The 13417-nt window shown below is 38.6% G+C and overlaps 1 protein-coding gene across 5 annotated transcripts in view; it reads left to right on the forward strand.

The window, feature by feature from the left end:
- Nucleotides 1-13417, forward strand: part of DNAJC5B (DnaJ heat shock protein family (Hsp40) member C5 beta) — a 116593-nt gene that overhangs the window by 54762 nt on the left and 48414 nt on the right. For 4 of the 5 annotated variants that reach the window (XM_066264668.1, XM_066264669.1, XM_066264671.1 and 1 more), the window contains exon 2: nt 4445-4564. The gene's annotated coding sequence lies outside the window, so the exon portion shown is untranslated. Of the gene's footprint in view, nt 1-4444; nt 4685-13417 lie in introns of all 5 variants that reach the window. The other variant, XM_066264670.1, reaches the window with a different exon arrangement.

Here is a 13417-nt window from a genome sequence, read left to right on the forward strand (position 1 = left end):
TTCATTGATTACTTTCTCATATGTGCCTTGACTGTAGGCCTTCAGCAGACCGAGTAACCCTTTGCTCGAGCCAGCGACCTTGGGTCCAAGCTGGTGAGTTTTTGCTCAAACCAGATGAGCCCGTGCTCAAGCTGGCAACCTCAGGGTCTCGAACCTGGGTCCTCCACATCCCAGACCAATGCTCTATCCACTGCGCCACCGCCTGGTCAGGCAAATTCCATCCCCTTTGTAACCTTCCTCAAAAGGAACATTTTTAACTTTGGAAAATTATGAAACATAAAAATTAACACATTTGCTCATCTGAAATATAAACACTTGATTTTACAGAAGAATTGTTCTATAGTTATGTCTGAGATGCCACTCGAGTGGCAACAGCCTCTTAATTTTACACAAAGTATTCACCTGTCTTTTCCCTTTCTAAATTCACTAACAGAATGAAGATTTCCCAGATGGTTCTTTCCTTTGAAATTTACAAAGTAATGGTTTGAATTCCATGTATTATAACAATAATAGTGTAAACAATGTAAAGGAGTAATAAATATAGTAATAATGATAGCAATAATGTCTCTGTTCATTGTGTTAGGATGTTTAGATTAGGATTTATGATATATTATTTTGGTTGAATACTCAAATTCATCTAGCACCTGCTGCAGATTCTGTGCTGATGTACTTGTCATTACTTATAATAACCCTAACCCTATATAATAATTGAGAGGTATACACAATGTCTCTAAGAACATCCAAGGGAATAGTGAAGATTCCATAAATAGAACACACAGAAAAATTTAGCATGTGAACTGCCCTCCTCCACACACATCATTCTCTCTTCAATTTCCTACCTCACAGAAAGGCTACTTTGTTTCAATCTTGGAATATCTTTTAAGTTATCCTATTCAAACGTGAATGATTCAACTGGCAATGCTTTTACATACATTTAGTGCATTTTGCATCAAGGCATCATTTATGTGCTTACCATGAGTTATTTCCTTTTACAACATCACTGAAGCTCACCACTTCTAGAAAGCCTCACCTGTTTACATGGAATATGACCCCATTGATTTCTGGTTTGTATCTTTAGAGGATGTAGCAGAAGCCATATGCTGACACCCTATGCACTAATAGGAGCGCACACATCAGTATATCTCTTTTATTTCTTTACTTTATGCACAATGGTCATTGAATATGCTCTTTCACCTGCCCAGAATATATTTGCTTCTACCAGCAATCCCATCATCTAGTTCTTTTCATATCTCTGCTTGGTTACTTTTGTTTATGGAACATTTCTCTGATCCCTTTCTATTCCACTGATGAACATGGTCTTGTTGTATCTCTCTAAAGTCTCACTTGATACTTATTTGAGTATTCATTTCACTAATATCTGTCTTTCTTGGTAGGCTGTAACTCTGTGACCCACTAATCCAGAGAGTCTGTGTTTGATTTTGTTTGCTAGTATATTTCTAGCATTTAGCCCAGGGCCTGGATGTAGTAGGTGACTCATTGTTAAATGACTAGATAACTAAGAAACTGTGTTTGTTCTTTGAAACAGAGCTCCAGTCTACTACTTCACTTAAGGGTTTTGTTAAGACTTAAAATTTTTCAAACCTCATGGTTTTTTCAATATTTTAAAAATTAAAAGTAATGATTCAAGAAGACAGTAGTTAATAGTGTAAAATAATGAATTTTATTAAATATATTTATTAAATTGAATTTGAAACGTAAACTGTAATTTTTTTTAAAGTCATCCTTCATCTCACCATATGAATACATCAACTATTTTTATTTTACTAAAGGGCAATCAATGTCTTAAGCTGAAGTGATTCTGGAACTTGGGTATTTAGTTCTAAATGTCTTTAGTTTTCCCCTCTCCGTTTCTCTGCATGATCATAGGCTGCTCTCTAAAAATTCTGGCTGGAAGTCAGGATCTATGAGAAATAGCCTTTTATTCCTTTGTTTCTAAGCAAACAAACAAAAAATGACCCAGTGCCATTTAGAGATGAGAGTGTTGAAATGTTCACACAAAACAACCTTAGGCTTTGCTACCTGTCATGTGAAGCAGCACACTTAAACTCTGCCTTCAGCCTCCGTGGGGTCAGAAGCCAGACTCCATTGTGCCAAATTCAGGAGTAACACCTGTCTCATTTGATTAAGAGTTTTTTACTCCATAGGATCATACTTGAAATCATAGATACTATTCTCTCATGTGAACGTTTACTGCATATGAGAGTTTGAGCATTGTTTTAACAAGAGATCCTTAATTTTTAAGACCACCTCAGTCACCTTGACTAAGATGTGGGTAGCTGTAACTCAGTGCCTCTCGACTAAGATTGGGTTAAAAATGTTCAGGTATAAAAATAGTTGAATTATGTAGTGAGCAATTATAGTTATCCTCTTATAAATGTTACATGGTCTTCCCAGTGATTTTAAAGCAGTTGACCTAAAACTGATGGGAAAACTAAACAGCTGCATGTGAAAGAATGAAACTTAACCCCTTACACCAGACACAATAATCAACTCAAAATAGATTAAAGATGTGAATGTAAAATCTGAAACCATGGCCCTGGCCGGTTGGCTCAGCGGTAAAGCATCGGCCCAGTGTGTGGAAGTCCTGGATTTGATTCCTGGTCAGGGCACACAGGAGAATCACCCACCTGCTTCTCCACTCTTCCCCCTCTCCTTCCTCTCTATCTCTCTCTTCCCCTCCCACAGCCAAGGCTCCACTGGAGCAAAGTTGGCCCAAGCGCTGAGAACGGCTCCATGGCCTCCACCTCAGGAGCTAGAATGGCTCCGGCCACAACAGACCAATGCCCCAGATGGGCAGAGCATCACCCCTTGGCGAGCATGCTGGGTGGATCCCAGTCAGGCACATGAGGGAGTCTGTCTGACTGCCTCCCTGCTTCTAACTTTGGGAAAACAAGCAAACAAACAAACAAAAAAATCCTGTAACCATAAAAATGCAGTAAGCTCCTTGACATTGGTCTTGGCAATAATCTTTTTGACTTTGACACCAAAGCAAAGGCAGTTGAACATGTAGGACTGTATCAAACTAAAAAAGATTCTGCACATCAAAGGAAGCCATCAACAAATGAAGAGGCAACATACCAAATACTAGAAGAAAATATTTGAAAATCACATATCTGATAAGGAATTAATATTCCCCAAATATAAAAACTCATACAACTCAACAGCAAAAGAATTCAAATGATCAGATTTAAAAATGGGCAGAGGATCTGAATAGATATTTTTCCAAAGAAGACATACAGATGGCCAACAGGTACATTAAAAGTTGCTCAACATTACTAAATCATCAGGTAAATGCAAATCAAAACCACAATGACATATCACCTTATACCTGCTAGAATGGCTATTATCAAAAAGGTAAGAAGTAACAAGTGCTGGTGAGGATGTAGAGAAGAGAGACCCCTCAGTGCACTGTTGCTGAGAATGTAAATTGGTACAACCACTATGGAAAACAGTATGGAGGTTCCTCAAAAAATTAAGAATAGAACTATCTATCATATGATTCAGCAATTCTACTTCTGGGTATTTATCTGAAAAAAAACCCCTCCGCTAATTTTTAAAGATTGCATTCCTGTGTTTATTGTAGCATTATTTATAATAGCCAAGAAATAGGAATAACTTAAGTGTCCATCAATGGATAAAGAAAATTTCTCTCTCTCTCTCTCTCTCTCTCTTTCTCCATGCACATATATAATGGGATATTATTTGACCATAAAGAAGAAGGAAATCTTGCCATTTATGACAACATGCATAGACCTTGAGGGTATTATGTTAAGTGACATCAAACAGAGAAAGTTTGATATAATCAAATACCATATAATCTCTTTTATATGTTGAATAAAAACAAGCCAACAAAAACAACCAAACTTATAGATGTAAAGAACACATTGGTGGTTGCAGAGATAGAGGCTAGGGGTTGGGCAAACTAGATGAAGGGGGTTAAAGGTACAAACTTTCAGTTATAAAAATAAATCTTGGGGATGTAATATACATCATGGTGAATATAGTTAATACAGTATTGCATATTGGAAAGTTGCTAAGAGAATAAATGTTCCCATCACAAGAAAATTTTTTTTAACTATGTATGGTGATGGATGTCAACTATACTTAATGTGGTAATCATTTAGCAGTATGTACAAATATCAATAATTATGTTGTACATCTGAAACTAGTATAATGTTTTGTCAATAAGATCTCAATAAAAATATTAAAAGAATTCACTTTGCATTTCAGGAGATTAGCATATTTTCCTAGTTGAAAATTCTGGTGAAAACATGGAGGAAGTTCCATTGTAAAGTTTGGTTAAAACAAGCACCAGTTGACTATGAGCAAATTAGATGTAGCATGTATTTTAGTATCACTAGATGCCTTGTAATGGCAACCTTTATGATCATGCATGTTTTATTTTCTCTTTGTTGTTTTCCAGAGGGATAACCAACTGGCTGATAGAGTAACAAATGAAAAGTAACTTGACTCCATTGACCTGCTTAACTCCGCATGGGAACCATGGAAAGGAGTAACTGTTTGCTCTGAAACAGTGGAGCAGGTATGGAACAGCTTCTTTCATGTTTGCCTTTATTTATTTCTTTGTGCATCTATTTCCAGACAGGCTAAAAACATCAGGTTGTTCCTGACTGAGAACACAGAATCGGAGTTGCAGAAAAAGGTATGGCTTACTTGTAACATTTCTAGGTTGCATGTCTTGAGGTTGCTATTTATAAGCACCAGAGCAGTTAAGAGATAATGATTTTTCAATGGCAAATAAGTAATCATGCTAGGAAAAATTATTACTTTAAAACATAGAATTAGTTTTTTGGATGTGTGTTTAGTTTTAAGATACACGATTTGAATAAGGAAATTTTGCTCCAATATATAGGTTCCCACAGTGGAATTTCAGAAGTAATAACAAAATGGCAGAGCACGTTAGTTTCCTCAATCCAAGCCTTCAAAAGTGTTATTGGTGAATGTAATGATCATCTTCTCTGCCCATATATTTTTCTCAACTGTGAAGGGACCCTGCCAAAAAAGGCATCATTTGATTTTTCAATTTTTTAGAATTCACGTAACAGATATAGATGAAGCTTATTTTGCTTTGAAAAGAACATTTCACACGAACATGAAAAATTTAGAACAGCATTTATAGCACTGCTGGAATTAGAGCCATTAAAATATGTGTTTATTTTGAATTGGATATCCATCATCATCAGAGTGCTGAACCTTTTTCCAATTATATCTATTATCAAGGGACCAGGGAGCCATATGTGGTTTGGTAGTGACTGTATTGTGATCAATGATTTAAGAAATTATGATATTAATGAATTATAATGCAACTAGAATGTGTTTAAGTTCTGAAGATCAAGTATTATGTACTGGATGATCAAAATTAAATGACTTAATAACTTTGCTTGACAACATCTTTTACTTCTTTGGATAGCTTATAGATGAGAGCCTATGACTAAATAATGAAGATGTAAATTTTGCATAGGAGTATTAGAATTCAAAAGGCTACAGAGAAAGAATTAATAAAATTATATTTTATATAAGAAATTAAATAAGGGTATGACTCCACTTTTAAGGTTAAATTATTTAAGGAGAACTTTTAAGGGATGTTTTCACTATTACTCTGTAGTTAATATGTTCTCAGGGCATAATATATTTTCACATATTAAAATGACTAAGGGTTTCAATGTATTACTCTATTGAATTTGAAACTAAATGTTGTCTATATCAATAATATATGAAGAGTCTGGTTTCTAGCTCAGGAGCAACCATGCAGTCTTTTGCTTTCTTTGTAGTTCAGTTTATATTTAGCTCACTACTAACCACATTGGCCATCTCTTAATCTTGTGTCCCAATATTGATGTAAATGGGATTTTTTAAAAAGTACTTTAACTAATAGACATTATCAGTCTGAAAGGAAATCTTTGGAAAATAGGGCAGAGAAAGTGATACAGATAATAAACAATTGCCGAACTCTCTATAACAACCCATTCTGAATATCATTCAATCCACACTAGAACAAGTCAGCTACCAGATTTCACTTGGGTACAAATTATAGTGTGATTAGATTTATAAATGAAGAGACGATTTGAAAAAATCTATAAACCAAGGGAATAGCCAGTTACCATGTCTTCGCTGGTATGAGTTTCTAGGTATGAAGTTATTTGAGGGCTGGAGTCTGCCTTCCTTTTCTCCATTGAGAAAGCAGTGTGAAGAAGGAGTGGGTGGGACAGGGAAGGCCATGGTAAAAGGATGTGCCAGTTCTACAGAAACAAGTGGTACTATCATTATCATCTTAGGTTTCATCTTTTCTGTGAAGTCCTCCCTGACATTCCCATTCAAATTCACCACTTTTTTATTTAATTACCCAACAGACATTTGTCCTATACCAAACATGTGCTGGGCAGAATGCTAGGACTCCAGTGGCACAAAGCTGATTCCTTCTTCTTCTGCTTGACCTCTATACTCCTGTTTAACCCCTACTACTTGTTTAACTCCTGTCACTAGTTTCATTATTGGCTTTCAGTTCCATATCACATATTAACCTGCAATCTCCCTAAAGACCCAGCCTGCACTGCAGACTTTAGACCAGGGGTAGTCAACCTGGTCCCTACTGCCCACTACTGGGTGTTCCGGCTTTCATGGTGGGCAGTAGCAGAGCAACCAAAGAATAAATTAAAAGATAGATTTAACTATTGTAAGTTGTTTTATAAAGATTTATTCTGCCAAACTTAGCGAAAATCCAACATAAAGTACTTGGTAAGTAATTATTATATGCTTTAACTTGCTGTAACTCTTCTTTATAAATTTATAAAGTAAAGTTACTTCCCTACTTTATAAATCACCATTACTGTGGAACCAGTGGGTAGTTAGAAAATTTTACTACTAACAGAGATACAAAAATGGGCAGTAGGTATAAAAAGGTTGACTACCCCTGCTAAGGTTGGTATAAAAAGGTTGATTAGACCATCTAAAAATAACTGAATTGTCTGCTGTGGGTGTTATCATAATGAGTTTAGCAGATTATCTTCAGTAATCTGTAAACCTTTTTCTTGGATTAGTGACAGCAAGACCCAAGTAAGAAGAAATCAAAACTGGTCATGGAGCAGGATGCTCCCAAAATAGAAATTGTGCATGACTGTGACTTGTTAAAGTTGATTTTAAAACTATCTATTGATTTATGGGAACCATGACCTATGTCTCATTTCATGATACAGAGGATGAAGAGTGGGTACATTTTTTTGCCTTAAATTGAAACTTCATTTTGAATGTTGAATATAGACAAAAATAGATAAAGCAAAGGCAACTGTCTGCCATACTTTTATTTCTTAATTCTCTTGACTAGCAATCTAGATACTTTCTTTATGAAAGCATCTTGATCCATACTTATCACTGCTCCTTTTATCCATACTAGTAATGTCTTCATAATACATCTGAATCTGTTTGGTCTGAATCTCTTAGTATATTATTGTTATCGCCCCCAAAGTATTCATTCCCAAGTACCTAGAAGCCACATTGAATTGAAAGGAAGAGTACTCTAAGTGATTTAAGAAAAGTCCACAATGGATCTGCCTGGCTTGGGGGTGTTCAACAAACCACCACTGGTGTTTAATTGATAGAACACATGAAACCAGGGAATCTTGGTTGACAGTGAGCAAAATCTAGCTAAAGTATGCTCAAAAGAAAAAATATATTTGTAAATTTGTTGTATGGAGGGGAATTTTATTGACTCAAGCCAAGTAAGGGTTGACTGACAAACTGTAGCAGGGGGAGAGTTGCAAGTGCACCCAGAAATAACTGGAACCAGAAAACTAAATCCCATTGGGTCTCTCCATCTCTTCCCATGATCCCTCTTCTGCGAGTCAGTTTTAATTTCTCTCATTTCAGGCCAGCCAACAATACTCAAATTATACATTTTACAGGTTTCACCATCTGAAAGATTGCCCTATATCCAAAACCCCCAAAAAAAAATCTTAGGGAAGAACTCTGACTGGTCTGGCTTGGGTCCACTACCCATTCTTGGTTCTATTCAACTGAGGTCCAGTAAGACTGAGGCAGGTCTCAATAAAAGCATGTTTCAGTGGGAACCTAAAAATTCCCCAGAGACGGAAGCTAATAGGCTAATAGTAAAGTTGTTTACTATAGTCTCTGGCTGAAATGTCCTAAATGGTATTTGTTAATTGGCTTAGATGACCTCCAATTCCATATTTTATAGTCCTAGCATTTGAATCTTTATGTTGATATATTTTTAATGACTTTGGGGATCTTGCTGTCCAGCAATATCTTAAAATCTGAGACAAGCATGATGACTGTGGTCCTACTCTTGTCCACCAAGCCACATAGAAATCCCTGCTTTCCAAATCCCATTCACTTGTGGCATAGAGTGTGACTTGTGAGAAGTCTGCTGATTGCCTGCATTACTGGGAACTATTAGGTGGGTGTGTGGAGCAAGGCATCGGTATCTTGAGCCTCTGTGAGTGTGGTGGCAGCAGGAGAAAGAGAACAGGAAGGGAAGTGGGTAGGGAGTCAGTTGCTCAGGCAATTTCTCCTTCAGTTGTGAATAGTGAGTTGGGCTGTGGTTCCAAGACAGAGCTGAGCTACAAGGCAGGAGCACAGAGATGAAGGACACAGCCCCAAGCCTTGCATTGCTTAACTTCTCGGGAAATTGTGATGGACAGGTGAGAAAGGTAAAGTAGAGCAGTAATAAAAAGAAGCGGTACAATTTACTGAATGGCTGCCAGTCAGTATGGACATCTGTTAGATATTGCTTTGTGGCAGGCAAAATCAGGAATTTTTTCTCCACTTGTCCTGTGTGAACCAGGGATTTGGAACTAGGGCCCCTCTGGTGTCCAGGAGCTCCACATTCATGAGAAGCTAATTGATTAGGAGACAATGCAGTCACACCCTCAGGTAGGTCAGGTCGTCCTTAACATCTTTAGGGCTGCAGGATTTTTGCCTGGGATCTGGAATCTGACTTTTAGAAGCTAAGAGCTCACAAGAACATTTTGAAGTTCCTCAGATAGTTCTCCTTAATTGAATTCCATAGGCCTATGAGCACTCACGGGACAATGTTGGGGCCCTAGGGGCCTCTGAAATCATCCTAGCCCACCAGGTGACTCTGGCCAAGCTCTGCTCTTGCCTGTGTTGGTTTGGTCATTAGTCTGCTGGGAGCAGAGCTCGGAGCTGGCTCCAACTAAGCCCACCTGACACTGGGACATGCCCTCTGGGCTCTGTGGCTGCCACCACCACACGAATGTCTCCACATCCCTGATACCATAGTTTGGGCCCTGTTACAGTCATTCATTCACATTCATTCACTCATAGCATTTGCTACACAAGGCTCAAAGCCAAGAGATAAATGGTAATTTTCAAGAAACTTGTGGTTAAAAGAGCTTGCAATTTAAGTAATTTTTAATGCTTTTTTCTTGTTTCATTTTTATGTTAAATTATACAATTTACCATTTTAACCATTTTTAAGTGTACAATTCAGTAATATTAAGTACAATCACTGTGATATTTAATCACTACCACTATATATTTCCAGAACTTTTGCAACATCCCAAAAAAGAAACTGTACACATTAAGCAGTAACTCCCCATTCTCCACTCTCCTTCAGCTCCTGGTAACTTCTATTTTACTTTCTGTCTCTATTAATTTGCCTATTCAAGGTACTTCATATAAGAGGAATTATACAATATTTGTTCTTCTGTGACTGGTATATTTCACTTAGCATAATGTTTTTAAGGTTCCGTATAATAGCATGTGTTAAAATTCTATTTCTTTTTATGGCTGAAAAATATTCCATTTGTACACACCACATTTTCATTCATCTGTTTATGAACATTTGGGTTGTTTTCACCTTTTGCCACTTATGAATAATTCTGCTATGAACAATGGTGTCCACTTTTGTTTACTATATTCACTCATTTAATTCTTTCTTTTTTTTTTTTTTTCTGAAGCTGGAAACGGGGAGAGACAGTCAGACAGACTTCCGCATGCGCCCGACCGGGATCCACCCGGCACGCCCACCAGGGGCGATGCTCTGCCCACCAGGGGGCGATGCTCTGCCCCTCCGGGGCGCCACTTTGCCATGACCAGAGCCACTCCAGCGCCTGGGGCAGAGGCCAAGGAGCCATCCCCAGCGCCCGGGCCATCTTTGCTCCAATGGAGCCTTGGCTGCGGGAGGGGAAGAGAGAGACAGAGAGGAAGGAGGGGGTGGGGGGTGGAGAAGCAAATGGGCGCTTTCTCCTATGTGCCCTGGCCGGGAATCGAACCCGGGTCCCCCGCACGCCAGGCCGACGCTCTACCGCTGAGCCAACCGGCCAGGGCTCACTCATTTAATTCTTATAACAGCTGTGTTTATGCATATTTTTTGGTCTTTTACAGAACAGTTATGCAGCTGGGTGATGGTAAGGCCAATATTCCAACCCAGAGGATCTGATGACAGTGTACTCTCTAAATTACATACTGTGCTGCCTTTAATAAAAATGGTTACTTTTTCCTTTGAACTTACTGTATTTCCCCATGTATAAGATGCATCTTAATTTGGGGGCCCAAATTTGGAAAAAAAAAATTACATAAAGTTATTAAACTTAAGTTTTATTCATCATTAAATTCATACAACTCATCACTGTCAAAACTCCCATCTATCAGCTTGTCCTCATCTGTGTCTGATGATGAATCACTGTTTTCATATATTGCCTCATTCTCAGAAATGCCACACTTCTTAAATGACTTGACAACAATCTCAGTCTTGATATCATCCCAGGATCTTTTCACCCAGGTACAAACTTCTCCTATTGTTGGTTTCTTCACTTTTCCTGCTGGTGTCAGATTGTCCCCAGAAGACTTTATCCATTGGTTCCATTCGTCTCTCATGGTAGCTTTGAAGGGTTTGTTAATGCTGACATCAAGTGGTTGGAGTTGGGATGTCCAGGTATGACAGAAAGTTTTGTTTTTTGCTCTGCAGCAATATTCTTTGTATTTTTTGTTGTCTGCCCTGAACTGATCAAGCACCAATAGGGCAGGTTTGTGTAAGAGCCCACCTGGTGTCCTTCTCCAAACTTTCTCAAACCAGATCTTCATCCCATCTTGATCCATCCAACCTTGTCATGAATGTGGACAATCACTCCTCGAGGAATGTCTTCTTTTGGTATTGTTTTGTATTTGAAAATCAGCGTAGGAGGCAGCTTGGTTTCACTGGTACAACAAGGTAGAACAAGTGTATAATTGCTCTTTTCATGTCCACTTGTCTTCATAGTTACAGTTTTCACCCCTTCTTATCAACAGTTCTGTTACTTGGGACATCAAATTGAAGGGGGACTTTGTCCATATTTGCAGTCTGTCCCAACTCAAACTGATGTGTCTTCTGACATTGAGTGACAAAATGATAAAATTCAAGGACCTTCTGCTCATAGCTTTTTCAGGCATCTTTTGGGCAAGTCTGTGCATGTACACATGCTTAGTCCATTCTGTTTCATGAACTCGAAACAATTGTGTCATCCTTTGAAATCAGTAGCTTCTTTTTCATCAGCAATTCTTGCCTCATGCTGAACCATCTTGGTGGACACAGAAATTCCAATTGCCCTTTGCTCTACAATCCATATCTTTAATTCCCTCTCTCAATCAGGCCATTTTGATGACTTGCCTCTCATGGCCTTCTTCTTCCATAGGGTTTTCAGTAGGGTTTCTTCTTCCTGTAGCCATTCTCGGATTGATTTCTCAGTTGGAGGAGGACCAAACTTAGGTTCAGCAGCACGATTTCCATTCACTTTTGCAAACTGGATCACTTTTAACTTGAATTCAGCACTATATGAAAATCTTTTCTGAGCTATTTCTGGGCAGAATGTGGCAAAACATAACCTACCATAATATACTGATAACAAGTGCAAAACAATGAGCGCAGACAACAAGCATGAAAAAGTGGGAAATGTAGTAAAAAAACTACAACCACTGTATAAGACGCACCCAGTTTTTAGTCCCCAAATTTTTTGAAAAAGGGTGCATCTTATACATGGGGAAATATGGTAGGTACTATGTCCTGGATACATTACATGCATTATTTCTAAATCCTTAACATGGCCTCATGATGTGGGCTTTTGGTCCTTATATTACAGGTGAAGTCACTGAGGCTTGGAGAGGTTAAGTGGTGGATGCAGGAATGCCGCTCACTGTGCTTGATACTCTATGTTGTCCCCTCCTAGAGCCAGAACATAGCAGGACTTGGGAGAGCACAACTCCTTTGGCACAGACCTCAGGGAAAGGAGCTATCTCAGGGGCCTGTGGGGCCTTTGCACAGAAGTTCTAACCTGGCTCCCAGATAAGACCAGGATTTTTTTCTTGATACTTTAAAAAGTTGTTTGTGTGTATGTGTATGTGTGTGTGTGTGTGACAGAGACAGAGAGGAAGACAGACAGAGACAGACAGACAGGAAGAGAGAGAGATGAGAAGCATCAATTCTTTGATGCGGCACCTTTGTTTTTCATTGATTGCTTTCTCATATGTGCCTTGACATGGGGGGAGGGGATACAGCAGAGCAAGTGACTCCTTGCTCAAGCCAGCAACCTTGGGTTCAAGCCAGGGACCTTTGGGCTCAAGCCAGTGACCATGGAGTCATGTCTATGATCCCACGTTCAAACCAGCAAACCCGTACTCAAGCTGGTGAGCCTGCGCTCAAGCCGGCAACCTCAGGGTTTTGAACCTGGGTCCTCTGCATCCCAGTCTGATGCTCTATCCCAGGGGTAGTCAACCTTTTTATACTTAATGCCCACTTTTGTATCTCTGTTAGTAGTAAAATTTTCTAACCGCCCACTGGTTCCACAGTAATGGTGATTTATAAAGTAGGGAAGTAACTTTACTTTATAAAATTTATAAAGCAGAGTTACAGCAAGTTAAAGCATATAATAATAATTACTTACCAAGTACTTTATGTTGGATTTTCACTAAGTTTGGCAGAATAAATTTTTATAAAACAACTTACTATAGTTAAATCTATCTTTTTATTTATACTTTGGTTGCTCCGCTACCGCCCACCATGAAAGCTGGAACGCCCACTAGTAGGTGGTAGGGACCAGGTTGACTACCACTGCTCTATCCACTGTGCCACCACCTGGTCAGGCAAAAAGTTGTTTTCATTTTTAGTTTTTTAATTTCTTGACCTAACAATGGCTAGGCCAATAGGGTAAGGTAAAATGGATTAGTATTTATTTCCATTGCTGGCTCACTTTGAAAAGCAAACAAAAAAGAAGTTATACAAAAAGAAATCTATAGCCACTTGACCTGTAAGGCTTGTCTCCAACAATTCTGAATTAGCTGAATATTTAGGTAACACTTTGCTTCTTTTTAACCATGTGGACAAAGCCCTATTCCATTTGCGTGACTGCCTGACACTGACTGGAAG

This window comes from Saccopteryx bilineata, chromosome 3 (genome assembly GCF_036850765.1).
Source record: "Saccopteryx bilineata isolate mSacBil1 chromosome 3, mSacBil1_pri_phased_curated, whole genome shotgun sequence".
In the NCBI taxonomy this organism is placed as follows: Eukaryota; Metazoa; Chordata; class Mammalia; order Chiroptera; family Emballonuridae; genus Saccopteryx; species Saccopteryx bilineata.